We start from the raw sequence: 11,368 nt of genomic DNA on the forward strand, positions 1-11,368 counted from the left end.
TTAAAATAAAGATTTAACAGAACTCTTCAAGGCATATCAAACAATACAGAGATAAGTTCCTGGGATTCTACTGTGTAATTCCTTCTACATTTGGGAATTGGAAGTAAAATAATGATAAAATGTTTCTTTGAAGAAGAGGCATATGCACATGTGTACAAGTTTGAGAAGACAGTGAGTGAAAGAAAGAAATAGAAAAAGCAGAATTTTGGTTTTTCAGTTTGGAGGAACAGAATTTTGGTTCCTTGGTATTTTAGTTTTTGGACAAGCATTCCTGTGATGATTTTTGAATAATGGCATTGAGAAAAGACTTGTTCATACGGCACTTTAAGATTTACAAATCACTTTACTCATAATAAACCCATAAGGTAAGTAGCCCATATATTATCTTTATTTTGCTTAAGAGAAAACATGGCATCAGACAAGGGAAGTGACTTGCCTAGGATCATAGAGCTAATCGACGTCAAATCTAGGGTTCAAACCCAGGTCTTCTAAGTAAAAGTCCTGTGGTCTTTTCTCAATACCATTATTCAAAAGTTCATTTCAGAGATAGTTGCCAGGAATTTGTTACCTATTAAAACAGTTCACAGCCAGATAGGCTCTCAGGACAACCTATAAAGCCATATTAAATCCATAATGTCCATAAAGTGTAGCACTGTAGTGATAACAGTATAGCACCTAAGCAACAACAAAATAATGTCACTGCAGAATTCCAATCTGGTGTTAAAGAAACACATTCCCCTTTACCTTTATCCAGCTTTCTTCAATGGAAATGGGAATTTTTTAAGTCCCAAGGTACAAATAATATCTCCTGTAGCCCAAAGGTGGTGTTCTAGAAATGGGAAAAAGAAAATTTGGTGTAAGAATTGGATTGGACACCAGGAAACAAATTTCCAGAGATTTGGAGATAAGGACCTAGAAGGGGCTGAGATGGCCTGTAAATTTTTTTTTAATTTTAGACAAATACTAGAACTTAAACACATAATAAGAAAAAGAAACATTATAAACAAATACAAAATAAGAAAAGAAAAAATGTCATGTGCACAGCAGAATACAGGAGAGGATTCAGAATATGTACCCAATAACTTATTATTTCAAGAAACCCTAGATATTAAATACTGTTCAATATATTAAGAGCTGTCCGTCTTTTCTTTGCTTCTTTGTAGGTTTTCTTTTGTTCTCTGTGGTACACTTTTTACTTTGTTCTTTTTTTCCTTGTTCCTCCTCCCCATCACCACATCAAGGCTACAATTGAACATGGATATATTTATATATAGGTATTGATACATATACATATACACACATACATAAATATGCACATACATATACATGTAAACATATACTTTTGCCTAAAAGGTCCTACTACTCTTATTTTTATGTTTGCATATCTCCTTTTTCCTATCTCTCCTAACTCCTCTCCTCAACTTCTACCTGCTACCTTGCCCTCCTATTATTTATCCTATCCCCACTCCAGCAATTCCTCCCTTATCCTCCCATTCTCCTAAATCTAAAGACCCTTCTATACTCCCTTTTAACCTATTCCCTCACCCCCCCCCTCTAAAGATCCCTCCTTTATCTTCTTCCCTTCATCACCTTAGAGTTTTATTACTTTCTAAATTTAGAATATTTTTATGCTCTTCTAGATATATATGTATTTTCCTCTCTTAAACCCATTCCCAAATGAAAGTATGTTTCCAGAACTAACAGCTCCCCTTCCCCATCTAATTCCTCTATAAATTTCTTCCTCTTGTACCTCATTTGTATAAGATAATTACTCTTTTAGCTATTCTTGAATGGTTTTACTTTTTGAAGTCATGTCATCCTCAGGTCTACCCCAATCTTTATTATAAGCTACCTAATTACTAGTAACAATCTTAGGTTTTACATTATCCATGCATAAAAAGTAAACATTCTATCCTTATTTAGTCCCTTGTAATTGGTCATTGGTATGTACTTTATTGTGCTAATTTTGGCCTAACAATTAACACTCAGGTGCTCCATCAGTCACCACCAGACCATCCACAGGTGGAATCATCGGTTACAGCAAATGGAGAAGTTTTGAATGCTGTGGATAAGTTCACTTACCTTAGTAGTGTACTCTCCAGGGAAGTGCACATTGATAACAAGGTTGACACACGCATTGCCAGAGCTAGCTCAGTGTTTGGGATGCTTGGAAGGAAAGTACGGAAGAAAAGAGGTATTAGACTGACTACCAAACTCAAAGTCTACAGAGTCATGGTGCTGACCTCACTGTTGTACATCTGTGAAACCTGGACAGTCTACCAGCTCCATTACAGGAAACTGAATTGCTTCCATTTGAATTGTCTTAGGAAGATTCTGAAGATCACCTGGCAGGATAAGGTACCAGAAACTGAGGTCCTTACTCAAACTAAACTGCCAAGCATTCAAACTCTGCTTCAGAGAGTGCAACTCCAATGGGTCGGCCATGTTATTTGAATATAAAATGTAGGTTTGCCAAAAAGATTGTTTTATGGAGAACTCACACATGGCAACCATTCACATGGTGGTCAGAAGAAGCGATACAAAGACACTCTCAAGGTCTCTCTTAAGAACTTTGGAATTGATTGTGTGACATGGGAGACACTGGCACAGGACCACTCAGCATGGCGTGTCCTCATCAGAGAAGGTGATGTGCTCTATGAGCAAAGCAGAATTGAAACAGCTCAAAGGAAACACAGGATGGGCAAGTTTAGAGTATCCACCCCAAATGTTCACATGGTCTATTTGTGCTCTATCTGTGGTAGAGCATTCTGAGCTCATATTGGCCTGATCGGCCACAGTCCAACACATTGACACTTGACTCTAGCATAGTAATATTATTTTGTTCCTCTTCGAGAGCAAAGAACAGCAACCAATCAACCATATTTCTGCTCTTGTATGTCAAATCTTCTATTGAGATCAGGGTTGGTTTTTTTTTTTTTAACAGAGTCCTACAGGTCTGACAATTGACTAAATGTCCATTTTTTTTTCATTCAGAATTATGCTTAGCTTTGCTGGGTATGATGTTTTCAGCCAGAGGCCCAGTTCTTTTGCTCTTCAACATAGAGTGTTCCAAGACTTGTGACCTTTTAGTGTCACCCAGCACTAGGTCTTGTGTGATTCTAATTGTGGTACTATCATATATAAATACGTAAATTGCTTTTTTGCTTGTTACTCATAATATTTTGTCCTTGATCTGGGGGTTTCAAAATTTAACTACAATATCCCTGTGAATATTCCTCATAGGATATTTTTCAGGTGGGGATTGGTGGATTTTTTCTATTTCTACTTTCCCCTCTTGTTCTAATGCTTCAGGACAATTTTATTTAGTTATTTCTTGTATTATTGTATCAAGATTCTTTTTTTTGACCAGAACTTTCAGGTAGTCCAATTATTCTTATGTTTTCTCTTCTTTATCTTTTCTCTAGATCTGTTGTTTTTCTTATGAGATGTTTCACATTCTCTTTTATTTTTTCATTCTTTAATATTATTTTTTTAATTTCTTCAAGTTTTATAACTTTGTCAGCTTCCCCTTTCCCAATTCTGATTTTCAAGGAGTCATTTTCTTCCTTAAGATTCTGGATTTCCTTTTTTAATTGGCCGACTTTCCTATCATAATCTTCTTGTTTTTCCTGTATTATTCTTATTTTTCTTTTTAATTTTTCCTCCATCTCTCTCATTTGATTTTTAAAGTCTTTTTTAAAGTTCTTCAACGAATTCTTTTTCGGGCAGGTGATCATTTGACATTACTCCTTTGGTAGAAGAGGATTTCTTTGCTTCAATATCCTCCTGTGAAGACAAACCCCAGTCTTCTCTATTCCCATAGTAGTTCTCTAAGGTTGGATTCTTTCTTCTTTGCCTGTGCACTTTTTAAAAAATAATTTAGTTTTTACAATCACCTCTAGTCCTGGGGGATGGGGGATGGTGCCTCTGGCCTTTGATCCTCTTCAGTTCTCCCCTCTGAATTCAAACGAAGACCTCCAGCCTCTGGTAAGTGCCCACAGCCAGAGCATCCCCACCCCACTGCTTCTGCACTCACCAGACTTGCTCTGGTTCCTTCTTGTGCCAGCCACTTTCCGCAGCACAGCTGAGTCTGAAGTTCCTTGTCAGCAGAGGTTCCCTAGATCTTCCCCAGGTCAGATGCCCAGCTTTCCTCACTGTCCTGGGGATAAAAGTTCCTGTGGCCAGGCAAGACAGCCTCCCTACCCAGCTAACCCCAGAGTTTGCTGCTTGTTGTTTAAGCAGACCTTAGCCTGGAGGTGTTTACTCTTCACGGGGAGGAAATCTCCTCGGATTTTTCTTCAGGTCCTTCTCTGATTGTCCGAAGAGGGCCAGTTCTGCCCCTACTCTCACTGTTTTCACACCTCTATGTTTGCCCAGAGGTGCTATTTCATCTCTTTTGTGGAGAAATATCTTGAGAACTTGAAATTTTCTGACCTACTCCGCCATCTTCCCAGAATCCTCTCAACTTCCTGTAAATTTAAAGCTTTCCCATTACACATAACTTGGGGCCTGGCTTCTTGTCATTTCTTTTTTCTACCAAGAACCCAGAGATTAATTTATCTAACTCTCTTTCCATTCTACACTACAGCTTGATTTTTGTTCTTCATGGGTCCTTTCTAGAACAAAATCACACGGAAATGAAGATATCTGAATATTTACCAAGGGACTTTTGTACTTAGAGACAAAGGGGAAAGGGCAAGGAATAAAAGAGACCACTCTATATGAAGCTCTGTTCTCTTGTTCTCTCCTTCTCTCTCTCTCTCTCTCTCTCTCTCTCTCTCTCTCTCTACACACACACACACACACACACACACACACACATCTTGTAAAAATAAAACAAAGTTATCCATAGGTGATAAATGGTAGGGACTTTTACAAAAAGTATTGAGTAAGGTTTATCCTTCTTGGCCTGTCTGCTTATTTCGATGCTGCTGACCACACTCTGCTCCTAAATACTCTTATCTTCTCTGAGCTTTTGTAACATTACTTTCTTCTGGTTCTCATCCTACCTATCTGACCAGTTCTTCTTTTCTGGTTCATCATCTGTATTTTGCTTCTTGTCAGACCTTCCTGTCTTCCAAAGTTTCCTATTTCTATCAAGCACCACCATCTCCCTAGTCTCCAAGGTTCATTATCCAGGTGTTATTCTCAACTCCTCATTCTCCCTCACCCCATATATACAATTGCCAAATGTTGTCATTTCTACTTCAACATCACTTGCATCAAACCCCTTCCCTGTACTCCTATAGTTACCACATTAATTCAGGCCCTTATCACCTACACTGACCTCCTAGTGATCTCCCTTCCTTAAGTCTCTAAGCACTCCAGTCCATCTTCCATATTACTGCCAAAGTAATTTTCCTTAAGTGCAGATCTGACCTTGTCACTCCCCTACTCAATCAAGGCTAGTGGCTCCCTATTGCTTGTAGGATAAAATAGAAACTCCTTTTAGTTTTTTAGCTTTGTTTAACCTTCACAACATTCCCCCAACCTACCATTCCAGTCTTATTGGACATTATTACCCATTTTACATTCTACTATTGAACCAAACTGGCCTGGTCTCTGTTCCTCACACATGACACTGCATTTCCTTTCCCCATGCCTCTGCATTAGCTACCCCCAATGCTAGGAATGCATTTTCTCCCCTTACCTGGAATGAATCCCCTGCCTCATAGAATTTCTCTTTTCTTTCAAGATGTAGCTCAAGTCTTTACTAATCCTCTCAACTGCCAGTGCTCTCCATCCAAAACTTGTATTTATTCTCTTTATATTTATTTTTGTCTTCCATGTTGGAGTTGTTGTTCATTTCAAAGAGGGCCAATGACATAAAGATGTTGGGGTAACATGGTGGATGATGGGTGATGTCTTGATTTGCTTGTCAATTGGATTTAAGTGAGGCAGAATTGCACAAAGTCATCAACCTCACTCATTTCAGAGTCACTGAAGTCCAGTGGCAGGAAAAAAGTAATAATGACTGATAAAAGCCTGGGATGAAGTGGATGAACTAAGACATCTTTGATGCCCTGACCAAGCTCTAAGTGGTCCACAGTGTTTGCTTCAGCCACTTTCAGGGTTTTTGGAACAGATTGTTCCCATCCTCCCATTCCACTGGGGAGGTCTTCACATGCTTGGAGTAGACCTCCCCTAACTCACTGATGGGTTTGAGGCCTGTGGGTAACCTTCTCCCTGGTTTAACCATCTGCCAAGATGGTTTTATCAGGGTGTGGCCACTCTACATGCTACAGCTCCTTGGAGGCACTGGTGAGAGTTGGGTGACAGGTAGCTACCAAAGCTTCATGAGGAGCCCTGAAAAGCATTCAGCAAGCCCTCATATCAGAGGTATTAGTCTTCCTTGAACATCCCATGCACCCCATGTTGGAATGTAAACTCTTTAAGTGTAGGGATTGTTTCATTCATTATATTTGTATCCTCAGTGCTTAACACAATTCTTGGTACATAGTAAGCACTTAATAAATGCTTGCTACTTGAATGATTGATAGGCAAGCTGTTGAACATATTATCTATAAGACTAGTACCCACGGCAAGGTAGCGAGGGCAGTGAAAATGGCATCATAAAAGAGCAACTGAGGAAGTTTACCTTCTCCCAATACTATCAGTCCTGACAATTATAATCTAACTCTGAGCAATGTATATTCAAGACAGAAGCAAAAAATGGTGAGATGGAGGGGAGCAGGAAGCAGAGTGGAGAAGGAACAACTCTGGCAGAGCAAGGAGGGAAAAAAAATATTGCTTCCCCTCCCCACATTTTTAGTCTCCTCAGTATTCTTTGTACATTGTTTTGTACATACCTTGCATTTACTTATCTATGAACATGTAAGTTTTCTGAGAGAAAGGACTGTTTCACTTGTTTCTTATTACTTCATTCCTCTCTGGGCTCTACTCCTGACTCTCTAGAATTCTTTCTCCATCATGTCCCAGCAGCCTGCCTACTCTGTAAGACCCCTCAGGTCCTGAGGCCCCTTCCTCTCAACAAACAACAAGCATTTATTGGGTGGCTGCTATTTTCCAGGAACTGTGCTAAGCACTTTACCAATTTTATTTCACTTAATAAAGCTTGCGTGCTACGATGCCAACATTAATACCATCTATATATTACATGAAATATCACATGTATTACTTATAAAACAGCAGTCTTGTCTTTTCAATGCCCATTTTCGGCCTGGCTCCTAACAGAGACAGTTCTGTGCTTCAATAAGCCCAAAGACCCCAGTTAGTGGGCTAAATGCTCAATATTCAAGAAAAACTGCTGGGAAAACTGGAAAGCTATCTGGCAGGTAGCAGGTACATTCCAACACCTTACACCATATACCAAGATAAACTCGGAATGGGTATATTACTTAGACATAAAAGTGATATTGTAAGTAAATTAGACAGGCAAGGAAGAAATTACCTTTTAGATCTATGGATGGGGAAGACTCCATGATGAAACAAGGAATATCGAAGATAACAAAAGACAAAACTGACAATTTTAATTACATAAAATTTTTAAAAATATTCTGTACAAACGAAAATAAATGCAGTTAAAATGAGAAATGAAAGATAACTGCAACAAGTTTCTCTGGTAAAGGTCTCAAATCCAAGATACATAAGGAACTTATTAAGATTTATAAGGATAAGACCCATTCCCCAATAGCCATTCCCAGCAGTTTTTGTTTAATGAGTCCTCATCTCAGTAACCGGGGTCTTTGAGTTTATTGAAAACTATTCTATTTTACTTGTTGGCTTCTAGGTGTTATGCACACTATCTGTTCCACCAGTCAACCTATTTTTAACCATTACCAAATTCTTTTAATGGATATCGTTTGAGATTACTGAAGACATATGAGGAACTTATTTAAATTTATGAAGATTAGAGCAATGATAACAGTAGATAATTTGCGAGGGAAGACATAAAATATATGAACATTCGTACTGAAATGCTCTAAATCGGGCGGGTACTGGGGACACAGGCTAGGTAGAGTAGGGAAGGAGGAAGGAAAGAGAGGAGGGAATGCAGGCCAGGCTCACCCCCTCCAACCTCCCCCTCCCCCATGGGCTCCGACGACTTGGACGGGACCAATCAGATCCTGGAGCCTGTCTCCCGCTGTCAGGAAGCAAGCTGCAGACCCAGAGAGAAGAGAGAGAGGGAATCAGCGGCCGGTGGTGATTCTCCGGATCTGGGGAGGCTACACAGACAAAAAACTGTCCAAGTACAAGTACCATCTACTTCAACAGGGGATGCATCGTGATCCGCTACACCGCCCCTGGCAGATGCCCTTCTTCTCGGAGCCCTTCAGCAGCCCCTCCCTGCGCAGCCCTGCAAAGACACTGCCGGAACGGCTCCTTGACTGTGAGGTTGAGACGAAGCGCCTCCTCTTCCACGTGTTCAGCAAGCTGGGTCACGCCGTACAGCTACGTCGTCGACCTGATCCACAGTCACGGCCAGTTTAGCCACCTCCGCGTGGTGGGCACCATCTTTGACAGTGCCCCCGGCAACAGTAACTTGGTGGGGGCCGGGGTGGGGAGGGTGCGGTGGGCCTCGCCATCATCCTGGAAAACAAGAGGCCCGCTCTTTGCATCTTCCCCCTCACCCTCGCCCTAGCCGGCCGTCCTCCTGCGACTGCTGCCCTCTCCTGTCACCGCCATCTTCCACATCAATTACTTTGACGCGCCCAGGAAGCAGTCATCACGCCGACTCGAGGTCCACGTCCACTCCATCGCAAGGCCTACCGAGTGATCCCGACCTGTGACCCAGAGCACGTGGTGGTGGCCCGGCTGGAGCAGCAGATGCTGGTGCTTGCCTCGGGCTGCGTCAGCCACGTGTGGGACTGCCCCACCTACTACACCTGCCTCTGCCTCGCCTTCGCGTCCAGTCGTGTGCACGTGTGAGGGCTCCACCCCTGGCCTCGCCCATCCTCGGGTGCCCGCAGCCCTTTCTGCCTGGAAATAAAAGTCGGCTCCCCTGCCAAAAAGAAAAAGTGCCCTAAAGCACTACTAATAAGAGTAATAAAAATGAAACACCCACCAGACCGGGCAAAGATGATGAAAGAAGAAAATGACAAAGGACTGAGGGAGAAGCGATATCCTAGTACACTGCAGGTGGATTTGTGAATTTGTCCAGTCATTCTGGAAAGCAGTTTGGAGCTATACTCCCCAAATGACCAAACTGTCCATACCTTTTCACCCACCTCTATCACTGCTTGGCCTATACCCCAAAGAAGAGAAAAAGGATGTACCTGTACGAAAGTACTTGTGACAGCTCTTTACCTAGTAGCCAAAAATTGGAGCCTGAAGGCTTGTCTTACCTTTGGGGAAAATATATGAGTGTAACGGAAGATTATTGTGCTACAAGAAATGTTGAAATGGACAGTACCAGAGGAAACTGGGAAGACCTCCATGAAATTATGCAAAGTAAAACGAGAAGAATCAGGAGAACAATTTATACAATTACAACAACATTATAGAGAAAAATAACTTTGCAGAACTTTGGAACTCTCGTTTAGAACTCTCATGCAGTGATAAGTTGGAACTCATACAAAAAAACCTGAAGACAAAACACTAGACTTACCTCCTGCCAGAGGGATAATGGACTTAAAACACAGGGAAAAACATATGTGGTCAATATGGAGATTTATTTTGGTTTTATGTTTATAGTGAAGTTTTTACTTTTAATTTTGTTTTATCTGGGGTTTTTGTTAATTATTGGGGGGACAATGAAAGGAGCAGATTACAAAAGCACATAAAACCAGTTGTTCCTGAAAAATCAAAGTGCTCAATAAAAAATAAAAGTTAAGGGCAAATTCTTTAAAAAAAAAAGTGAGCACAAGATTGAACCATTCAATAGTGATGATCAGGGAAAACAAGAAAAGAATACTCCCAACTTCTTGAAAATAACAAAAAGAAATAAAAAAAAAATAGACCAGGCTAGGGAACTGGTTCTATCTAACCTTTGGAGGGAAAGAGATCTTTATGGGAAAGTTGTTATTCTTTTTAATTTAATGAAAAATTCTTTTTAAAATATTTGTTTCCATTTTAAAACTATGTTCTAAATAAAACAATCACTTTATTAAATGGGAGAGAAATCAATAACTTTTCTTCTAAAATTGCCACAAATAGGAGTAAATTCCATGTTTTAGAATGGTGGAGCCAGGTTAGAGGTTTTATATCTGAGTGAGAAAAAAGGATTTCCATTTTGATTTTCTGTGAATAAATTTTTCCTCTCTCAGATCTGTAGCTTTCTTGCTTCTATCCCCAAATATTTTTTTGTTTTGTTCTGTTCTCTTTTCTTCTATTTTGATGGGCAGTTTAGCACTAGTAGGACTGGAATCTAGAAATTAAGAAGTATCATAGAAGCCCCATTGAACAGTTTTTGAATAGTAAACCAAGCATGTGACTGTTCACCAGTTGCTAAAAGTCAAGTGCAAGAAACCAGAAGTAAGTAAAAATGAAAATTTAAATAATAGAAAAAATGTTTATTTCTCTTCTATTTTCCATATGCCTGAGACCTTGAATAGTTGAAAGCATGGTTTTTGTAAAAGAAAAGAAAACTCCCTTTATCCTATATATGTGTGTAGAATAATGAGCAAAGTTGTATTTAGTCATAGGGGAAAACTAGTTGACTCAGTGCATAGAGCATTTGTTCTACGGTCAGGAAGGCCTGAGTTCAATCCAACTTCAAAAATTTACAGGCTGTAACCTTGGGAAAGTCACTTAACTTATATTTGCCCAGGAGGCAGCTAGGTGGCTCAGTGGATAGAGCTCTGGGCCTGGAGTCAGGAAGATCTGAGTTCATATCCAGCCTCAGATACTTACACTAGCTGTATGACCCTGGGTAAGTCACTTAACCTCTTTGCCTTAATCCACTGGAGAAAGAAATGACAAACCACCACATTATTTTTGCCAAGAAAACCCTTGTCCATGGGGTGACAAAGAGTTGGACATGACTGAATGGTTGAATAACAATAAGCTGAAATGATGGTAGATTAATTTTAATTATATTAAAGACTTTTTCAGCTTCCTTCTTCCATAGTTAATGCCATTTTCTCTCCATTCTTCTCTTCTTTATATCATTTAGAGTCGAGGCTATCTTCATCCAATTACCACAGGTCAAAAGAGAAGGGAAACTTGCATTTTGGAAACTATGGTGAAGAGTAAGTAGATAAAAATGACTCAGAGAAGATACACAGAAAGGTGATATAATATGGAAGGAAAAAAATTCACCAATCAAACATAGAACTGAATCAGCGAAGAAAGCATGTGTTGAAGAGTATTTTGGAATAATGATTTTTTTTTAAGTAACCTTGAAGAATTCAGCTGGTCTGATTAGAAATAAAAAAAAATTGTTTCTAGTTCAGTCAACTGTTTATAA

At 39.9% G+C, this 11,368-nt stretch overlaps 1 pseudogene; it reads left to right on the plus strand.

Moving 5' to 3' along the window:
- The first annotated feature begins 8,051 nt into the window (after positions 1–8,051).
- LOC118835865 lies at positions 8,052–8,889 on the plus strand (annotated as a pseudogene).
- The last annotated feature ends 2,479 nt before the right edge of the window (positions 8,890–11,368 follow it).

Source organism: Trichosurus vulpecula, chromosome 2, assembly GCF_011100635.1.
Source record: "Trichosurus vulpecula isolate mTriVul1 chromosome 2, mTriVul1.pri, whole genome shotgun sequence".
NCBI lineage: Eukaryota > Metazoa > Chordata > Mammalia > Diprotodontia > Phalangeridae > Trichosurus > Trichosurus vulpecula.